Source organism: Cynara cardunculus (genome assembly GCF_001531365.2).
Source record: "Cynara cardunculus var. scolymus isolate 2C chromosome LG 2, CcrdV1, whole genome shotgun sequence".
Lineage (NCBI taxonomy): Eukaryota > Viridiplantae > Streptophyta > Magnoliopsida > Asterales > Asteraceae > Cynara > Cynara cardunculus.
This window is the reverse complement of record NC_037529.1, coordinates 54,593,211-54,610,099: the sequence shown is the minus strand read 5'-3', so window position 1 is coordinate 54,610,099 and position 16,889 is coordinate 54,593,211.

Genomic DNA, 16,889 nt, shown 5'->3' with positions numbered 1-16,889 from the left:
AGATGTTAGCTACAACTGAAAATTGGAAAGTAGAGGAAGTCTACAAACATAATGTTTAATGTAAGTTGTTGAACCATGCATCTTATATCATATTTCAAATCATCACTCTTTAGTTAACTCGAGACTGATTTAATAATATCTTTATCAACTGATATAAGAAGTGCTTGCATTCTATGGCATATATAATCAAGGCAAAAGATAATCCAATTTTGGTATGCTTTGTAACCTTATATGACCTACCCTTTTGAGTATCATGATGTTGTACTTATAACGTCGATAAATGTACATTCAAGGGGTGTGGTGTCAAATGTTTGGCTTCTTTTATAGGTTTATTGAAAGGGGCAGAAGCTCTACGAGACAACAAGTTGAGATGATCCATACAATACCAGAATCATTTATCAGTTTGGAATATTACTATTAACAATCCAACTGATCTACTCGTGTATTTGACAATTATTTCAATTAATCAAAGTTGGTTCTTTGCATCATTTTATGATTTTCTAGTTTGTTGGCCCCAATCGGATCTATAAGAGTTTATAGGTAACAGTTTGTAGAAGGGGGAGATGAATACAAACATAAAAACTTTCACTTTTAAAAAACTTATATTGATAAAGAAGATCAATTCAAACTTTTACAGATTGTTTGCGGAAGAGATAAGATACAAAACTTATCTAAACAATCAAAGATACACACAAATACAGATAGCAAGAAGAAAAAACTTGCTACAAGAAATAGGTTAAGAAGTATTGTGCTATTCACTTGTTACAGTGGAAGTCTTTCTCTTAGATGGAGAGTATAGAGGGAGGAGTATCTTCTTAGGTAAGATCTTCAAGGCAAGGATGCTTAGATTTGAGATTCAGAAGAGATAACTGAGAATAGAGAACTACTCAGCTATTTATACCCATTGAATGTAATTCAGAAAGTATAAAGCACGTGGCAAACTTTAAGAGGTAAGTTTGTCCTTTGTTGCAGTATACAGTTTTTTGGCCGTATATGAAGAGTCTTCTTTCATAAAGCAGGTAAGCACACTTGGAGACAATAAAGTGACTTCGTACAGTACTTTACTTTGAAAGGTATGGGTTTGTCCTTTGTGTGCAGAAGGACAAGATAAAAAAAATGTCTTTTTCAACAAGATTCATTTGATCCCTGACACTGGAATGACGCTGGAGGTCTCATCAATGTTCGCTGAATCTTGCGTAGATTTCACACTAGTGTAGACAAGCCTGTTATCATTGTAAACCGCTTTAGATCACAAACTTGCTGGTCTCTATCTTCAGCTTTTATCTTTGATTTCGCTGAAGAATATGTGGTGTGAATTTTGTCTTCCTGAAGAATACTTGTCTCTGAACGAATTACAATACATGTTTAGCGATCACTAAACAGACCCAGTGATGATCGCTGAAACTGAAAACAGAGATAAACACTTCGATAGATAAAAGAGATTATCATCAAATCACTTAGAGAGAAGATCAACAATCTCCCCCTATTTGATGATGATAAACCAAGATAAAGAAAATTGCTTAAGGTACAAAGTAAAGAAATGGTACTAGTAAAATATGTGTCCCTTTTAACTAATTTGGGATCTTTTTCAATGACTAGAAAGGTGTTAGCGAATATAAGACATAAATAGAACTCATAAGTACATGTTCCATTTACTCTTTTCAGGGATCTTTTTCAGTGAATTGATCATTTTATTGAAATATCTTTCAAGGGAAAATATTACAAGTTATTACAATCAGTTTTGGTAGACCTAAAACATAAAGGTTATATAATAAAAGAAAAGATAATAAATAAAATATATACAAGACTGAAAGAATATCTAATCTAGATTTCTAAAGTTGCTGTAGTCAGGGACATTTTCTCCTAACATATTGCGTCTGAGCATTTCCTTTCGAATCTTGCACTCCATCATCTCTCCAAATAGATCATTAGTCAACCAAGTCCTTAGATATTATAAGTGATCTATAGGGGTAGAGATTCAGATACCCGCTGAAACTTTTATTGACCATCACAGTCAATAACATAAGTCCATATTCAGGTTTCACATGCACTATGTTGGGTATATAAGGACCTTTCTCAGGCAGTGACAAGTTCAACATTGAGATATCTGGCTTCTTTCAATCCTTGAGAAGTTCATCCACTGAGAATTTTGTCTCGTGCTCGTTCTTGTGGGATGGTTCATCTTCAGGTTTAGAAAGGGTTTTTCTTTGAGAGGGATTCTTTGGCAGAAGAGGAACCTCAATGATCTTCGACACTTTGTTGAATAATTTATTCAGAACATCTTCAATATAAGGCTTGTGCTTGGAATTAGATTTCTGGATTGCCTGTTGAGCCATTCATAGAAGCCATACTGACTGAGAAAGGAGGGATGCTCAGTGACAACATTTTTGTCATCTCGGAATATGACCATTGAGACTAGTTGAGCACCATCTTTCACAGACTATTGATAGTGACGTTTGTGATTTGTGTGGGCTTATCCTTGTCTTGATCCTTTCTCTGCACCAGAAGAGGTCACGATCCTTCGTCTTGAGCACTCGTTAACATTCACGTCCAGCTTCTGCTAGAAGTTTGGCTTAAGCATTGAGCGGATCTTTCCTCGTGAATTTCCCTTCGTCAAGTGCCTGATCAACTAGAGCCTTGGCTAACTCTAAGCTGTCTTTGAGTTGATTCTGATGTTTCTTCAGCTCTTGTTCAGCATGGAAGGATTCTTCACATTCAGCTTCTGAAAAGAAATCAAACTCACCACAACCAGAGGTATGAAAAAGAATTTTTACTCTAGTTTGGTTGAGCTGACTTACTAGCTAAGCCATCCTCTTGTCTTCATCAACTTCTGTATACTCAAGTTTTCTAGATGACTTCCTGGGTATTAGAGTGTTGGCTTCATCGACATCTTCATCTTTCTCTAAGGTTTCAAAAGATAGGAGATCGGTTGAAAGACATTGAGGGAAAGGGGTAGAAGTTTCAGTTTCTGAGGTAAGAGGTACAGACCTAGAGGTGAATGCATCCTCAGATGGACTACTTACCCGTAGAACTATGACAAGATAGTCTTCAGCCACTCTTTTTCCTTTGCCAGTGGAGTGCTGGTTCCCTGATGATTTCTCCCCATGGGAAGCGGGTTCCTGGATGGAGATTCCTTTTGTTGGTTGTCTTGGGATGGCTTGGATGTAGAAATCATCATCGTCACCACCAAGGTCAGTTCCTTCATCTGGAATTTGAGGTTCAGAATCCTCATCATCAACATCATCTTCATCATCATCTTCGTCACTAGCATTTTGCAATGCAGAGGTGGAAAGATGAAGGTCTTCATGGTTAGCAGCAATAGTGTTGGTCCCATTATGGTCTACAAGATGTGTACAACAGTTTGTAGAAGGAGGGGATGAATACAAACACAGAAACTTTTCAAATTTAAAATATAAATTGATAAAGAAGGATCAATACATATTTTACAAGATTGTTTGAAGAAAGATAAGGTAAATAAAACATATCTAAACAATCTAAAGTTACACACTAATTCTTAGAAAATAAAGAAAAGATTTGTTGTTATAGAAGTAGAAGAAAGTAAGTTCTCTCTGGGATAGAACTTGTTTAGAATACAACAAAGAGATTCTAACTTGCTCTTGATGATGAGCGTATTTGTTCTTAGATGTGTTCTTTTACTTAAGTGTAAGTAAGTTCAGAGTAAGGGTTTTTAGTATCTCAGCATGGAGATAGAACACATCTATTTATACCCATTGCATTAAATGCACATTTAATGCAATGTGGTAGGGTTAGAAAGCGTGTCAAGCCTTAAGGGGAAGACTTGTCCTTTGGTACAATGAATAGTACAAAAGCCTATTCATGAGTAGACATCATTTCACAAAGTTGGTGGGTAATAGAGTCAACTAGTCGGCTCCGTACCGTACTAACATTTAGAAAAGGTATGGGTTTGTCCTTCGTGTGTATAAGGACAAGACAAAAACAATCGTGCTCAACAAGCTTCTTTTGATCGTTGAATGCTGGAATAACCCGGAGGTCTCTTCAGCATTAGCTGAGGCTTGAGCAGTCTTCACACATATATAGACAAGGTTGTAATCACTGAAAACCGCTTCAAATCACGTACTCGCCAGTCTCTAATCTTCAGTTTCAGTCTTCGACTTTTGCTGAAGGTTCTTTGGTGTGAGTTTTGTCTTCTTGAAGTATCGTTGTCGCTGATTGGATTTACAATTACAAGTTCTTCAGCGATCACTAAACAAACTCAGTGATGATTGTTGGAACTGAAAATAGAAACATAAATACTTAGTATAAGGTGAAAGGGATTATCATCAAATCAATGAGAGAGAGGATCAACAATCTTTCCTTATTTGATGATAACAAGACAACATAAAGAAAATTGTCTTATCAAATAATAGTAAGGAAAAGTAACATATAAAGTACATGTCCCTTTTAACTAATTTGGGATCTTTTTCAGTGTCAATTCTTACTTGGAGAATTTTCTTAAGTTACATTTAAGAAAAGTTACAAGAATGGAAACTGAAACTAAAAGCTTATTCACTGAATTATAGATTGTCAGTGAATGTGAAAAGTAACATTGGAACTCTTAGACTTGTGTCCCTATTACTTTTTTCTAGGATCTTTTTCAGTGAAACGTAAAACACTTATATTATACTCAAATGGAAATATTACAAGGTGTTCAGTATATGTCTAAAGCTTACAAAATATAAGATTAATCACTGAAAGTAGACATAGTACATAGATTACAGAATGTGAACAATATTACAAAGAAAAATAAGCTAGTCTAAGATGTTTAGATTAATGAAGCCAGGTACATCTTCTCCAAGCTTCTTTCGACGTAGGAATTCTCTTTGTATCTTTCGGTCCACTGCTTTTCCTTGCAAGCTATCATCTACCCAGAACATGAGATAAACCAGATATCTCATTGGGCATAGATGTAACTCAAACATTCTCTGAAATCTTATTTCACCTTCATAGTCAAGGAATATAACTCCTAACTCAGGTTTGAATTGAACAGAGTTGGGTATATAAGGACCCTTCTCTGACAGATCAAGATTCAGCATAGAGATGTCTATACTCTCGTATTCCTTCAGGACTTTATCTAAGGAGAACCTTGTTTCATGTTCGTTCCTCAGGGATGGTCCATCATTAGGACTGAAGAGTTTTTTCTTCCTTCCTCCCTTTTTCAGAGATGGCCTGTCAGGGACTGCGACATACCTGGACATCCTTTTCATGAGGTCATTGATGATGTCTTCGATAATCGGCTTATGTCTAGACTTGGATCACTGAATGGCTTGCCTGATCTCCAGCCATTCGCAGTATCCATAGTGGCCAAGGTAGGAAGGGTAGTCGGTAATGGCGTCGAGATTGTCCCTGGTGATGAGCATTGAAAAAAGAGTTCCACCGTCTTTAGATTGTCCGCTAATGTTGACGCTCTTGATCGGCTGAGGACTGATTCTCTTCTTCAGCTTTGCTTCGCTCCAGCGCTTGTCCCGCTCAGCCAACTTCATATTTTTCTCGTGCTTAGTTTCTGCAAGAGAAAGTAACTTAGCTTGAGCTTGGACTAAATTCACCTTCTTTTTGGAATTTCTCTTTGGGAGAATCTTTTTAGCTAGTGACTTGGCCAGCTTTAGGCTGTCTTCAGTTTGCTTCTTCTGAAGCTCTAGCTCTTCTTCAGCCCTTATTTCCTCGAGTCTTTCAGCTTCAGAAAGGAAATCAAACTCACCACCACTAGAGGTACAAAGAGGGATTTTTACTCTAGTCTGGTCGAGTGACTCCTTAAGCTGAGCCATCCGTTGGTCGGTAGGAGCATTGGAGATAGGGTTTTTAGGAACCCATTCTAGTCGACCGCATGTAGTAGAAGGAATATGAAGCTAATATAATGAAGTGACAACTAATTGAGAGGTAGAGTCTTCAAATAAAAGTTGAGGGTTTTTGAAAAGTACCTTCAGGTTCCCTTCTTCAGCGACACCTTTGCCTTTCGACTTAGGGTCCTGGTTCTTTGATGGAGCGGACTCTTTTTTCTTTTGTTCCCTTTGGGATGCAGAATACCTGAGGGCGACTCCTTTGGTGGCGGTTGTTGGTCGTTGAGACTGAATGATGAAGTCATCTTCATCATCGTCGTCAGCATCACCATCGTCGTCATCATCACCATCGAGGTCACTGCCGGAGTCTGGAAGGTCAGGTTTGTCATCTTCATCAACATCATCATCATCATCACCGGCAACAGGTGCAGAGGTGATGGGAATGTCATCATCCCTATGAATGGCATCAACTTTCTCAGCTATAACAGCTTTACCGGAGGTTGTGATTGTTTGGGCAATCTCAGCTTCAGCTTCAGCTCTAGGAGCTTCAGCTTCAGCTTCAAGGATTGCTGGAGCAGCAGATGGTCTAGCAGCGTTGGACCTCATCTCCCCCTCTCTGGCTAAGACTTAAGAGTATAGGCCAGAGAGTTCATCCAGCGCTGATGCTGGAGAACCATCATTTCCTCTAACCGCGACAGAGTGTTGGGTAGGGTTGTCATTGCTTCGCGCGTCTCATAGTGCTCCTCTCAACACTTAATCTCCCGAAGCTAAAGATGATCCACTCATCATTCCAGTTATAGCTAGTCACTCCACCGCATCTTCTTCAGAGATCGCTGCAGTGCCCATTAGTTGTGTCCCTCCTTCTACTTCAAACACTGATCCATCAGTGAATGAAATGCCTTCAGTTTCTGAACTCGTCTCAGCGCTGAATCTGAGGCTCCTTTGACAATAGTCCCTATTGCTGAAAATACTGTTGCTGAAGCCTCATCTTCTATCCTTAACTTGCATATTCAGATGAAGCTCCTTTACCGGCTCAGTGATGGACTAAAAGCTATCCAATTCATCAAATTCTTGGTGATCCAGATGCAGGTATCAAGACACGTCGTGGTCTAGGTAATATATGTCTCTTCGTCAACTTTCTTTCTTTAGTTGAACCCAAGAAAATCAATGATGCTATCTCTGACCCTAGTTGGGTTCTTGTTATGCAAGAAGCGCTCATTGAGTTTGATAGGAACAAAATCTGGTACCTTGTCCTACGTCCATCTGACAAATTAGTGATAGGCACCAAATGGGTCTATCGCAACAAGTTGGATGAAGATGGTGTGGTAACCCGCAACAAGGCTCGGCTTGTTGCTCAAGGTTATAGACAAGAAAAAGGAATTGACTATGACGAAACCTTCGCACCATTGGCTAGACTCGAAGCAATTCGACTTTTTCTAGCCTTTGCTGCCCATAGAGACTTCAAGGTCTTTCAGATGGATGTAAATAGCGTTTTCCTTAATGGAAAACTTCAAGAGGAAGTTTATGCTGAACAACCTCCAGGGTTTCTTGACCCTAAGTATCCAAACCACGTCTATAAGTTGGATAAAGCTCTTTATGRGTTAAAGCAGGCTCCTCGTCCCTGGTATGATACCCTTTCTTCTTTTCTCATCTCTGAGAAATTCTCTCGTGGAAAGATTGACCAGACCTTATTTCGTAGGAAAGTTAAAAGTCACATCATTCTCGTCCATATTTATGTTGATGATATTATTTTTGGTTCCACTAATCCCTCTTTATGTTTTGTTTCGCTGAACGCATGAAGAAAGAATATCAGATGAGCATGATGGGAGAACTAACATTCTTTTTAGGTTTCCAGATCAAACAAACAGATAAAGGTATCTTTATCAACCAAAGTAAGTATGTTCGAGACATGTTGAAGAAGTTTGATCTATCCAACAATTCATCTATGAAAACTCCAATGGCTCCTCCACTTACTCTCAACAAGGATCCAAATGAAAAGCCTGCAAATGTTACCATTTACAGAGGAATGATCTTCTCCCTTTTGTATCTCACAGCTAGCCGACCCGATATCATGTACTCCACTTGCTTATGTGCTAGATATCAAGCTGAACCTAAGGAATCCCATCTGAACGATGTCAAACGCATATTCAGATATCTTAAGGGAACTCCTAACATGGGTCTTTGGTACCCTAAAGGTTCAGGTTTTGACCTTGTTGGTTATTCGAATGGTGATTTTGCAGGTTGCAAAATTGATAGGAAAAGCACCACTGGAGGCTGTCATCTTCTAGATGGAAAGTTGGTGAGTTGGACAAGTAAAAAGCAAAATTCAATGTCCACATCAACAGTTGAAGCTGAATATGTAGCCGCTGGTAGCTGCTATACCCAAATTTTTGGATGAAAAATCAACTACTGGACTACGATCTTCAGTTTTCAAAGGTTCATATTTTTTGTGATAGCACTAGTGATATTGCTATTGCAAACAACCCTGTACTTCACTCCAAGACCAAACATATCGAGATCCGATATCATTTTATTAAAGATCATGTATGAATGGTGATATTGATCTTCACTTCGTTCCAACTGAGTTTCAACTCGCTGACCTTTTCACCAAGCCTCTTGATGAGACAAGATTTAATATTTTGATCAGTGAATTGGGTATGTTGAACACTGAAGATTAATCTTTAGCTATTAAACATCACTCAGTAAGTGAAATGATTCAGTGCTCTATCTCTAACACTGAACTTTTGAGTAAATATATCTTTTTCTCTCTCAGGTATAATTACTCTTCTCTTTTTTTCTAAACTTAAAACATTCACTAAAGCTTTCTCATCTTCAGTGGTAAATGTTTTAAAAGGTGGTTTCAGTGATTCTCTTGTCACTAACCACATCTTTAAGTATATCTTTCTACTTCTCTTAAAATTCAAAACGATCACTGAATCTCTTTTTATCAGTGATTAAAACGTTTTTTTAAATGCCAGTTTTAGTAACTCTCTTATCACTGAATCTGATGTCTTAAAACCCTCACTGAATCTTTCTTTCAGTGATAAAATGTTTTAAACGGTCTTATCAGTGTTTCTTTAAACGTTGTATGACTCTTCCTTTTCTTAAAAACTATTTGTTTTTAAAAGAAAATAGTTAATGAACCGTCTTTATGACGACATTCTCTATTTACTTTGCGCGACGCTTTGAGACGCGCAAAAGGTTCTGTCATTACGCTACCTCATTTAATGCCATCCAATCATGGATGAGAACGTGGTATCTTTTTCTTCATGACCACTTTCCCGAACCGTCGTATTTTTCTCTCTCATATTTTTTCTCTCTCCTCCTACCTATAAATATGAGACCTCTTCTCCACTTTTCTCTTTACGCTTAATAAAATTATTAGACGAACCTCTGCAAGAATTCTCCCAAAGCAAGCACCCTCAAAATCTTCTAAGCTCTTTCGACCTCTTCCCTAACAACTAAGGTCGATATCTTCTTCTTTTTCTTTCTTTCTGTTATAAAAAACGTTTATTGTGTTTTAAGAATCTTGTTCTCTTAATATATTAAACAATATAGGTTATTCAATCATTTATTTCTTGATTATAATCCTGTTTCTTTAAACACATTCTACCAAAAAAACCCTAACTCCTTTTAAGGATTTTTCAAAAGAAGTTTTTACTTGTTTCAAAAACTTTTTCTGTACTCTTACCCAAAAACTCTTGGTTTATTTCTAACAACCTGTTTGCTCTACTTCTTATTGATATAAACAGATGGCAGCCAAGAACGTCAACTTCTCTATTGGCGAGATCTCCATCAAGGCCAACAACCACATTGCCTTGTTGAAGATACCATCCTCAAAGGCGTATTACCAAGACGCGGCTGACTTCCTCAAACAGTCGTCCTTAGGCTACGCACTCAACCATGAGCCCATCATGGTGAAAGAACTCCTTCAGCAGTTTTGGCTCAATGCTGAAGTTGTCGAAGTCGAGGTTAAGCCTGGATGCCAGGCGGAGCAGATCAACTTCACTTTCAATCGCATGGAAGTTAACTTTGGTGTATCCACACTTCGGTCGGATCTCCGTCTTCCCAAGGGCCCCTTCGACAATGAACCATCCACCGCTGAGATCATCGAGCTTCTCGACGTCATTGGCTACTAGTGACCAATGAAGAAGGACTCCAACGCCCCTCTGAAGTCCTTGACGAAGATTGAGAAGAACAGGATGTCAGCCATGTGGCAATACCCGTTTTCTCATTTCGTCCAGTGCATGGGTGGAAAAACTGGAGGTCAAGACCATGCCTCTAGGATCGCCTTAACCATAGGCGTATCTGCGATTCAACGTCGCAATATAAATTATGATGCGGTCATTTTCGATGCCCTGGTGCTCAAGTTGAATAAGCACCAGGATTCTGGATCATAAGCTAAGGGACAGTGATGTGGCACTAACTTCTATTGTGTCCATTACTACCTCTTCTCTTCTGGTGGCCACGACAAGGGTAAACCCTCCCGCGTCCAGCCAAGCCACCAAAACCCCTTCAAAACGACCCTCTCAACCAACTTTTGGTTCTCTTCATAGAGCCAAGAAGTCCAAAAAGGGGACAGCCCCGTCTCTAGTTGGAGCCTCTCAAAAGGCTTCAGTTATTGAAACTAGCCTTATCCCTGAGGCGTCTTCTACTCACCCTCCCAGCTCTTCAGTGATCTCTCCCATCACTGTCGTATCAGTGGTACCTACCCCAACCGCCTCAGTGACCCAAATCACTGAAGGTGTAAATATCAGCGCCGCCACCGCTGAACACCCACGTCTCTTCTCGACCATTTTCTCTTATCCTCCTTCTTTGGTCTTTACACATGTCGATGATGTATCAGTGACCGTCCTTCCTGATACTGAGACGCGCACCACTGGACCTGAGGTTGCTCCTCTCGATGCTCCTCAGCATGCAGATGTCCATCATCTCGAGGATATCTTTGCTCACGCCAGTGACAATCCTTTTGATGTCACTGATGGCCCCTCAGGTATTCCATCTTCCTACCTTTTCTTTTCTTCTAACCTTGAGCCTTCAGCTCACACTTCTTCTTTTGCAGGTCCATCTTCGATGCATCAGTCTGATGCTCAGGGAGAGGAAGAGGAAGAAAGAGAGAAAGATGATGGAGGAGATAAAGAGATCGATGATGACTATGATATGGTGTCAGACATCAGACTTCTCCTTCCAGCTGTTGATACCGTCCTCTGTAAGATCAACAAAGTCCACCAAGAGATGCCCCGCCAGGGTGATCTTGATGCGAACTTCCTTGCCATCCAGGCGGATGTTCAAGAAGTTCAGAGTCATCTCCAGACTCTCCAAGAAGCTATTCAAGCCAACACTGATGCCATTGTTGTTCTTCACAGCAGGGCTGACGATGCTCAGGCTACTGCTGATCAGCAGACAGGCCTTTTTCAACAGATCCTTGATGATGTCCGTCAACCAGCTCCAGTGATCCCACCTTCTTTCTCTGCCAGTGATTGCGCCCAGCTCCATGAGACGCATGAGGCACCGACAACTCTAGCCAACGCTTTGCAAAGGCTAGAGGAGATAATGGTCTTCCAGCGTCAGTGCTTGGACGAACTCTCTGGCCAATTCTCTCAAGTATTAGCCAGAGAGGGCGCGATGAGGTCCAACGCTGGTGAATCATCCGATGCTGCTCCTGCTTCTTCTCAGGCTATTGGTCCAGTATCAGCTTCAGTTGCAGTTGAAGCTGAAGCTCCTAGAGCTGAAGCAGTTCCTGCTCCTGTAATCCCGACCACCAAAGCTGCTCCAGCTGAAGATGTCGATGCCATCCCTAGGGATGATGCCCTTTCCATCAGTGCTGCTGGTGATGATGATGATGAAGATGAAGATGATGATGATGATGATGATGATGATGATGATGAACCTACGATTCCAGACCCCGGAACTGATCTAGATGGCGACGACGACAATGATGATGAAGATGACATTACCATCAAGTACCAGAAGCCATCAACCGTCACCAAGGGAGTTGCTCTCAGGGATTCAGCATCCCAGGGGGAGCAAAGGCAATGTGAATCTACTCCATCAGGGAACTAGGACCCGAAGTCGAAAGGCAAGGCGATCGCTGAAGAAGGACACTTAAAGGTATTGTTCAATATCCCTCAACAACCTTTATTTGAAGACYCTACCTCTCAGGTAGTGATTACTTCAAACTATCAACTTCATATTCCATCAACAACCTGCGGTCGACTGGAGCAGGTACCTAATCAACCCGTCTCTTGTGCTCCTACCAATCAACAGATATCTCAGCTAAAGGAGTCACTCGACCAGACTAGAGTAAAAATTCATCTTCGTACCTCTAGTGGTGGTGAGTTCGACTTCTTGTCTGAAGCTGAAAGACTCGAGGCATTAAGGGCTGAAGAAGAGCTAGAGCTTCAAAAGAAGCAGACTGAAGACAGTTTGAAGCTGGCTAAGTCACTAGCTGAGAAGATCCTTCCCAAGAAAAAGGTGAACGTTGTGCAAGCCCAGGCTAAACTTCTTTCTATTGCAGAAGCTGAGCATTAGAAGAACCTGAAGCTAGTGGAAAAGGACAAGCGATGGAGCGAAACAAAGCTGAAAAAGAGAATCAGTCCCCGCCTGATTATCAGCGTCAACATCAGCAGACATTCTAAAGACGGTGGAACGCTGGTCTCAATGCTCATCACCCAGGTACCCTTCCTACCTTGGCTGTTATGTATACAGCAAATGGATGAAGATCAGACAAGCCATTCAGCGATCCAAGTCGAGACACAAGACACTTATCGAGGACACCATCAGCGAGCTCATCAAAAGGATGTCCAGGTATGTCAAGGTCCCTGACAGGACATCTCTGAAGAAAGGTGGGAAGAAGAAACTCAAGCTCTCTGATCCTAATGATGGACCATTCCTAAGGAACGAACATGAAACAAGGTTTTCCTTAGATGAAATTCTGAAGGGTCACCAGAGTACAGACATTTCTATGTTGAATCTTGACTTTCCAGATAAGGGTCCCTATGCACTCAACCCTGTGCATTTTAAACCTGAGTTAGGAGTTATATTCCTTGACTATGAAGGTGAAGTCAGATTTCAGAGAATTTCAGAGCTACATCTATGTCCAATGGGTCATCTAGTTTACCTCTTGCTCTGGATAGATGATAGCATGCCTGGAAAAGTCGTAGATATGAAGATATGAAGGGAATTCCTACGTCGAAGAAACCTTGGTGAAGATGTACCTGGTTACATAGATCTAAGTGTTCTAGAATAGTTTCTCTTTGTAACAACAATCCAATTTTTCTTGTAACTTCTTGTACTATGTCCACTTTCAGTGATTGTACTTATAATATGTAAGCACTAGACATATACTGTAATACTTGTAATATTTCCAATGATTAATAAAATGAGTATTCCATGTACTTCACTGAAAAAGATCCCTGAAAAAAATAATAGGGACACAAGTCTATGAGTTCCAGTGTTACTTTTCACATTCACTGACAATCTATAAGTCAGTGAATAAGCTTTCAGTTTCATTTTCCTTGTGATTTTCTTAGATATAACTTAAGGAAAATTCTCAAGCTGAGACTGACTAACTGAAAAAGATCCCAAAAGTAAAAAGGGACATGTACTTTATATTTAACTTTTCCTTACTATTATTTGATAAGACAACTTTCTTTATGTTGTCTTGTTATCATCAAATAGGAGGAGATTGTTGATCCTCTCTCTTAGTGATTTGATGATAATCCCTTTTCACTTATACATTGTATTTATGTTTCTGTCTTTTCAGTTCCAGCGATCTTCAGTGAGCATGTTCAGTGATCACTGAAGAACTTGTATTGTAAATCTATCAGAAACAGCGATACTTCAAGAAGACAACACTCACACCAAAGAACCTTCAGTGAACATCGAAGACTGAAACTGAAGATTAGAGACTGTCGAGTACGTGATCTGAAGCGGTACTCAGTGATTACAAGTCTGTCTATTTATGTGTGAAGATTGCTTAAGCTTCAGCGAATGATGAAGAGACCTTCAGGTCATTCCAGCATTCAGCGATCAAAGGAAGCTTGCATAGCACGATTGTTGTTGTCTTGTCCTTATGCACACAATGGACAAACCCATACCCTTATGAAAGTTGGTACGGTACGGAGCCGACTAGTCGACTCTATTGTCCACCAACTTTAGGTAAGGATGTCTGCTCATGAATAGTGTTTTTTGTACTATTCACTGTAGCAAAGGACAAGCCTTCCTCTTAAGGCTTGACACGCACTCTAACACTACCATATTGCATTAAATGGACATTTAATGCACTGGGTATAAATAGAAGTGTTTCTTCTCCATGCAGAGTGCGTGCAACTCACTCTCTTACCCTAATTCTTACTTCAAGCATTTTCTAGCTTAAGTAAAGGATCTTCTCTAGAGCATTTCTTTTCTTGTATTGCTAAGACTTAGTGTGTAACTAAAGATTGTTTAGATAGGTTTTTATCACCTTATCTTTCCGCAAACAATCTTGTAAAATCTGTATTGATCTTCTTTATCAATATATATATTTTAAATTTGAAAAAATTATGTTTGTATTCATCCCCTCCCCTTCTACAAACTGTTTTACTATTCTTGTAGACCCTCAAGGGACCAACAATCAACAAATAGCAATGACCACAACATCATCATCACTGATGGCATCATCATCACTGATGGCATCATCATCATTGATGACTACAGAGATAGGTTCTCTGGCATCTTCAGTAGGAAATCAAGCATCTGCTGGAGGGTTTGGAGCATCTTCTTCATTTAGAGCATCTTCAGTAGTCTCCTCATTATTCTCCCCCTTTGTATCCTTCTCCCCCTCTTTATCATCATCAACATTAGGGCCTGGGAGAGGGAGGCGAGAAGCAAGGTGTTCTAGTTTGTGCTATATGGAAGAGATAGCTTCAACTTGAAGAAGATTGAAAGAAGCGACTTGGTCCACCTGTTGACGATCAGCTTCTTTGATGGCAGGTTCAAGGACGGGTGCTAGTTGTTGAAGGAGTTCGAAGATTTGTTAAAGGAGCTCCTCAATGGGTCTGAACTTCATCAACTTTGCTAGAGAGTGAAGCGACAACTTCAGTGTTGGCTTGAACTTCAGTCTTCACGACGTTCAACATATCCTTGACTTCACGTACCTCATCTTGGATAGAAAAGAGGTCGTTAGTTAGGTCATCCTTGAAGGGCATTTCTTTATGCACTTTGTCCATCTTGTTTAGGACGGTTTCAACAACATGCAACAATATCTTGACATCCTCAGCCATGTCATAGGCTTCAGCCTCGATGACACGGGTTTCATTTTCCGAAGGACTTGTAAAGTCAAGAGAGCATTGAGCATAAAATAGCTCAGGATTAGTAACAAAGAAAGAAAGGGAAGTTTGGTGTATACCCGAGGGGTTATCAGCGATATGTAAAAGATTACCGTTGGGCATTTTAAATGTGTTGTCTTGAGGATCAACAACAAGTATCTGAGGAGATTCGAGATGAACTTTCTCAGGTCAAGTGATGATGGCCTCACCAATGGTGGGGACAACCACCATGGGATCATCAACACGTGTAATACAGACCAAAGAAGGAAGAGAGGAGAGAACGACTGAGAAAGTAAATGGAGGATCAGCAGTGGTGATGTTGGGAATCACACGTTCAGTGATTTGAGTCAGGGTGCTTTTGGTACGCAAACTGGATGGGACGGAGGAGACGAGATGAGACAAAAAAAATGGCAATCTTATGTTTGGCATGCCATTAGACAAAAATGAAATCGGTCAACATGGGACAAAATCTAATTTTCATGCTCATCGTCACCATTCTCAAGTTAGGCGAATCGTGTTCTTTATTAATTTTTCATTTAAACCCCCTAAAAGTTTTAATGTTTATGGTTTCAACAAAAAAAAATTGATGGTATCTCATTTATACTCCTTAAAAGATTACACTCAGATCCTACATTTTAATGGTTACACATGCAAAACATGTAGGTCCGGCCCCAGATGGAGTTAGTATCCTATCAAAATATGATTCTATTTGGAGTTGCTTCACGTACATTTGACCTCAACTCTCTAAACTTTAGGGTTATTTGTTTAGAGTTAATTTCATGTTAATATTTTGAGTTCAAGGTTTATTTATTAGTTTAGGACGAGCTCTGTAGGTTAATTTCTTTATGTTTGATGTTAACTTATTAAACTTTAATGCGGGTTTATTTATTTATATTTAAGGTTAATATATTGTATCTCGATTCGATCATATAAAATCATCGAGTTAAAAACTAAAAATACACCAGCAATTGATTAATTTAAAGTTTTTAAGATATCATTTATACTTGGTCAATCCAAAATAACCAAAAACAAAGCACATATAATTATAATTGTAAGTTTTATTTATTATAATAATTATTTGATAGAAAACAATTATGTATTTGGGTGTGATTCCATTTAAGAGATATGATTTTGATGCACACGCAAAGCATAGTATATAATCTTATAATAAAAAAAAATAAAAAGTAAAAAACATGGTGTAGTAGGTGTATGTATGCACCGCAAAGTTCTAGATTCTCTTATATGATATATATATTGAAAGCAGTGTTATGGGGAGAAAAGTTGGAAGATAAAGTTGGGGATTTGGGGGGGTGCCCATTTCCCACTCTTCACTGCCCCTTCATGCCAAACAAAATACTCCAAAACCATGGCATTATATATATATATATATATATATATGGTGAAGATCAAATGCTAACCATTATTTTTGTGTTAACCTTATTAATTGATCTTAGCATCTAAATCTATAATCAACAGTTAAGATTAATTAATAAAAAAAATTAAATTTTAAAGTTTGAATTTTAATGAGGCCTAGTGAACAATGATGAAAGGGGCATTTTGGGAAGAAAAAAATACATTTATCAAGGGTATTCTAGTAAATTGAATTTATTTGTAACCCCCAAACAATTAATGGGGAGTTACAAACAATCAAATCCCAAAAAATATGCATTCATATTATTTTTTTTTACTATTGATCTTCCATGTTCATTCTTGTATGAATTCCTAAATCACATAAGAAACACGGTAGTAACAATATTCGGTATTGATCAATTTGAACACAAATGAA